Source organism: Pelecanus crispus, chromosome 2, assembly GCF_030463565.1.
Source record: "Pelecanus crispus isolate bPelCri1 chromosome 2, bPelCri1.pri, whole genome shotgun sequence".
Classification (NCBI taxonomy): Eukaryota; Metazoa; Chordata; class Aves; order Pelecaniformes; family Pelecanidae; genus Pelecanus; species Pelecanus crispus.
Window position 1 is genome coordinate 9,676,043 of NC_134644.1, and position 6,000 is coordinate 9,682,042.

Below are 6,000 nucleotides of genomic sequence, written 5' to 3' on the forward strand. Positions count from 1 at the left end.
GCAGGAAAAGTTTAGCACGAAGTCTGTATGACACAGCGGACCCCAGTTCTAATCTTGCTTTGGTTTAAATCAAGAGTAATTTCATTGGTATAAGATCCTTCCTCAAATGTTTATAACCTAAATAATCACATTTTATAGGACTACTTCAAGAAACTGTGTCCTCAGATCAGGACTGGATCAGTTCAGCTGTTTTAAGAAGTATGCTACCTGTTGGGGAGACAGTTTTGTAGTAATCCTGAAACCAATTTCAAAATGTTATAAAACCAGACGTAAGTAAAGGTGACAGTGATCTCTGCAGCTGTTTGATAATGATTATCAAAGTATTTAAGATTTATTTGTAAAGACTGAAACTAAATCTGTATGTGTTAGAAATAACGCAGCCAACAATGTAAGTCAAAAGTTCATTTTTTGCCAATACTTCTGAGTATCTTAACCAAAGTGATTTAAGTTTGGAAGAGGCAGGAGGGGAGTGAGGAAAATTTGCACTATGCTGAATTTGAACACTTAAATTCTCATTCTTACTGATAAGTTTTCAGCGGTGTGTTTGGTTTTACACTTTTTTTACTATTAAAGTTTTAAGATCAAGTCATGTTTGCCTTGGATTCTCTGTATTCACATTATGCAGGAATCTTTCTTGAAAATGACAGTTGTTACGGTTGCATAACAAATATTCATTCATGCATACTCAGTGGTTTTAAAAAAAAAAAAAATCCTAAACTGAATTTAGAGATTAGCTTTTAGAGGGGTTTCCAGCTTGGGTTATACAGCTGAAGAAAAACAGTCTTGCTACTGTGCCAAGAAAGTGGCCTAAGTGTATGTTATGGTTATGTGACTTAAGGTACAGAATCTTGTTACCATTGTCTTCCAAGGTGCTGAAATTTATAATTTGAAACAAAATATGGAGGGGGCAGGGTAAACACGCAAATTCCTGTTGAGGCTTGGTTATCTGCAGTAATGACTACTAAACTCTGAAGTATCTTAAAGAGTGCAAACAGTAAGAATGAGTAAGCACAGCTTGCAAACAAGGCTAAGCTATTCTAAAACTTGCATCATCTGATTTAGGGAAGATAGCATCTTGCAAATTTAGACAAGAAGTCTTCAGTTTTGCTGCACTTAAATATTTATTTCAGACTTCTAGAAGCTGTTATTTTGTGGTGGAAACAGCAGAATGGCTTTTTGATCAGTCTTCATATCAGTACAGTCTGGCTTAGGTGAAGAAGTCTTCATTCAGAACTTAACTATTTTAGCTTAAATAGCCTGTGCTTGCTTAATTTCAGTGTGTGCTCCATGACACCTGGGGAGGCAGCTGTTAACAGCTCAAGTCTGAGGATGCCCCAGATCCTCCAGGTACATTGCTTTCCCTCAAACTCTGCTTACATTTTGTCAAAAGGAATTAAAAATACATATAAAAAGAAGTGGAATACAGTCTGGTCTTGGAGAGCTAGGACATAATGGTCTCCTTCTGAGACAAGAAAGTGTGTACAAAGTTTCTAAAGGAAAAAAAAGTCTTCCCAGCAAGAATGATTATTTGACCTGTGCATAGTTCCTGCAAATTCATTCAGTAGGTTGGCTTTAAGCATGGGGATTTGCAGGTGCTAAATTAGCCACAGGAGGGCCCATAGTCTGTTCTCTGAATACAACAGGAACATATTGAGATGAATAATGAAATTAAGTCTCAATTGCCTTGCTGCACATCAGAGTAGCTCCAAAATTCATGAGAACAAAGCATTACATGCTGGACTAATTGAAGAAAGCATACTTTATATAAGAGATCATTGAGGGCCCTGTCTTGGAAACCTGTGAGAGGTATGGGTGATCACAGGCTCTTCCAGCTAAGAGGTCAGGAAAGGTACATAGAGGTGATGGTGATTTCTCTGGGCAATGAAATACCACGAGTTGCCCCATACCTAGTTTGGAGTCCTTCCCATGCATTTAAATGCTCCTGTTGTGCAGTGATGATGGTCTGTTTCCATGGGTTACAACTGGGGACAGGTGAATTATATATGCATTAAAGCTGCAGTCCTCTGCCTATCTGTGTGATAAGAAGGTTTGTAGGTTTTGATGATGCTACTGGCCTGATCTGGTTAACTTTTAAAGACAGAATTCAAAGTATGTATGATAATTTTTATAAATAACGCATTACTGCCCAAAAAGTCCTAAAGGGTCAGAGCTCACATGAGTTTTACATGGTAAAGTTTTTCTCCAGCTGCAAATCTTGTTTTCTCTATTATAGTGTCATGCCTGGGTATGAAGTAGTTTGAGTGCCATTGTTATATTAAATACCAGACAAGGGCTACAGAGATTACACCAACTTGCTGTGTTTCCAAGGCATTAAAATACCAGTTACAAATCAGCATTTTTACACAGAAATAAAACACAGCTGCATCATTTTCTTCTGGGTCAGTAGTTGCTCCGTGGCTCCAGCACTGCCTGTGGTGGCCAGGTGAGTGTGGTCAGCCTGGTGTGGCTTGGAGCTGGGAAGGGGAGTCCAGCTCCCGTAGCTGCTCCAGGGATGCTCCAAGCTTCCTCTTCCTAAAAGCAATAGATGTTGAGTATTGTTTGTGCTGATGTTGATTATTTGTTTTCTAACTGGTCAAAAGCAGCTGAGTAGCTCAAACAGCAAAAACTAATAGTCACAGAATGAATTACAGCTGGCCTGTGTTTTGCTGGGGAGGATGGAGGAGAGGAAAGTTTTTTTTCCACCCTTTCTCTTCAGTTTACCACCAGACAGATAATCACATGCTCCTGCATTGCAGAATCTGGCTTGGGACAAGGGCAGCTTGGAGAGGACTTTATCCTGCAATGCAGTTGGCCCACAGCCAACTGAGAACATGCCCAGCAGTACCTACAGCCTTTCCTACCCATCGCCAAAGAATTGCTGGGACATACGGGATTGAACAAGGGGCTTGTGATCCCCTAATTTTTGGGGGGGAGACTCCTAAACCTTAGACTTGGATATGAAGGAGATGTTATGTTACAAACAGATCATTTAGGAGCAGGAGATGGTGGGATCACTGAGAGAGGTCACTGGGGTTGGGGTTTCCCTGGGCATGCCGGGGCGCTCCTCAGCTCATCACTTGAAATCCATTGGTCTGGCCCATCATGTGGGGGTTTGTGGGTTCACATTGCTTCTTGTTGCCACAGGCTGGCATGTATGTGAGGGCAACTGCCCAAACATGGCACTATTCCTGTCTTCCAGTGATGACAAAAGTCTGCCATCAGAGGTGGCTGTGGGAGATCTGCCACCGACTGCAGTAAAAACAAGACCTAGACCCTTACTTTTTTTGCATGAAGACAAGACCTCCGAGCACAAAGTTTTGGGTCAACTGAAACACTTGTTACCATCTTCAAATGTGTTGGTTTGATTCTGACCTTTGAAAGGTGGTCCAAGTCGTTTAACAGTACAAAGTTTTACCAATTCAAAAATCTAAACCATGCTTTTTTTTTTTATAAAAATGGGATGAACAATTTCAATTTCCAAACTTTTTTCCCAGTTGTATTTCATGTTACAGAAATTCATAAGAATGTGTTGGTTTAGGAATTATCTTTAGTTTTGATAAATCAGCTTCTTTCTGGGGGGGAGGGGCAAGTCCTGATCACTTTTACAAAGTGTCTCCTTGCTCACTTGCCACCATCATCAACCTTTTATTTCCTGGCTCCGGGTTAATCACTTTCTTCTTCCTTCACACCCCTTCTTGGTTACGCAGCCTCCTCAAGCCTCAACACTGGCTTCGTCACCCTTCGGACTTCATCCTTCTCCATGCTATCCCAACGGTGGCTTGAAAGGCAGCAGAGACCTGTGCTGGATCTGTAGTCTGCACGCTGCACTGTCTGGACCTTCTCATTTTCAGCCTTTACTCTCAGCTTGTTCAAGGCTATTTCCCGCCCCCCTCTTTTCCAGCCTGTCTCTGAACCTCTTTCTACAATAAAGAAGTCAGCTTGCTGGAAGGACCCGCATCCCCCACCTTGGTGCCCGGGGGAGCAAGCAGGGAGCCGGGTTGTTCTGCAGAATCTCTGCCTTGTTCTGACAACTGCATTTCAGAAGACGAACTGAAGGGTTTGGGTTTTTTTTAAAAAAAAAAAACCACATTTAAAACCCCCAAATTTTTCTCATTTATTCTGCCCTGGCTCAGAAGAGCAGCTTTGCGGTGCCAGCTACGTAGCTGTCATGTTGTACTGGATGGAGACTGCCGCAATTTCAAACAGCAGCTCTTGGAGATGGGATACCTCAGGCTATGTGTTAACTCTGAAACCTACAAGCCATCATTCAGTTTTTAATACCAGTACCTATTGCACTGTTGCCGCTTTATAAAAAACAAGCTCCTGTTGAATTTAATGCTAGGTTTAATTTGAACCTGATGTCATTCAAAAGCAAGAAATCTTGTTTGTGATCCCTGATCCCTCCTGGTGTGCAGCTGGCAAAGGATCCTTCTGGTGGGGGTCTGTGCTGCTGAGCTCTTGCACCAGGACCCCGTAGCGTAGGAGCCATGCTGGTGGGCTGAGCAAGGGGCTCTGATTTCTCCAGGAAATTTGCTGCTGGTGGAAGAGGTGAAGCGAGCTGGTGTATGAAGGAGGTGCAACACATCCCAGCCAGCATCGCACAAGCCCATTCCAAATTTTGCCCTGCAAGGATCGGACAGCATAGCCCAGAAATCTCTGTGAAGCTAACACAGATGCAGAACTTGAGCTAAGGAAGAATCACCAGGAATATACACCCTGCTCACTGACCCAGCATTAGCAAAGTAAACAGGGCGGAAATCAAAACTTCAAGGGCTCTCTTGTGCAACAGAGCTCTTATCCAGACCAGCAGAGCTCATTCATTTCCATGCAGGACTCTGCAGCAATTAACTTCTTTGCAAGCTCTGGTTTTAAATATTTTTCTTTGCTTTACTGAAGCACCCAGACAGTGCAGTCAGTAAAGTCCTGATTCCAGAAAGGATTAAAACCCAAGAGACGTGAGGTGCATCGTAGGCGAAGTAATGGGACTGGAGATGCGCTGAGCATCACACGCAGCTTCAGGTCTGGAGTTCTGCTCGCGGAAGGGAGCAACAGCCGTAGCAGAGCAGCAGTGACTGTCATGGCTCAGGGCTGGAGGTCAGCCGTTGAGTAATCCTCCTACCAAACCTCCCGTAGGTCACCTGCCAAGCACCTCGCCTAAGGCTGTCTTGGAACAAGTTGAATAAAAGTGAATAAAAACATCAGGAAAAGAGCCACGCAGAAGTAGGAGTTATCAGCTGCAAGTGGAAGACGATAGTAATGGTATCTAACAAGATAATCAGTCCTGATGATTTTACTTAGGTTTTTATCAGATTTTTTCTTTTCATGCAAAGAAAGCACTTGATATCACCAGGGCAGATCCTGCCATCATTACTTAGTTTTTACTTCATCTTTACCCAAACAGCTCGCGGTGCTGCTGGGATGAGAGTCCTACCATGGTGCGAATGAGTCCTTACTGAATACAAACTTGAAGATATGACCTGGGGACCAGTGACTCTCTTGGTGGGACCAATTTGCAAAACACAAACATCTACCATAATTTTAGACACCCCAGGGTATTCAAGGCATCCCTATGGGGCCGATAGATTGGGCACAGGTGACCCATAGCCAAGGGCGGCAGCTGAAGGCCACACAGACAATGTGGGACATCTCAGATGGCACTAGGCTCAAGTTTTGAACCCCACCCTCAGTGTCCACTAATATGTGAACCAAAGATGTCGATCAGCATTTAAGCTGAGGAATACCAGGGTTTTGGGATTTTGCCCAGCAATCAAACATTGGAAGTAGATCCTGAAGCCAAAAATGTACAGATACTTCAGCATCATCACACCCACAGCTCATGGTTGTGAGAAGCTGCAATCTCCTGGAAGGTGCGGTCAGGTGAGAGAAGTTTGAACAAAAAGTTATGAGGTTGATAGAACAAGTAGCCTCACGCAGGAGCCAGCGAATGAGTCTTTCCCATCAGATCTGCAGTGGGACTTGGGGAAAGAACAGCTGCATTTG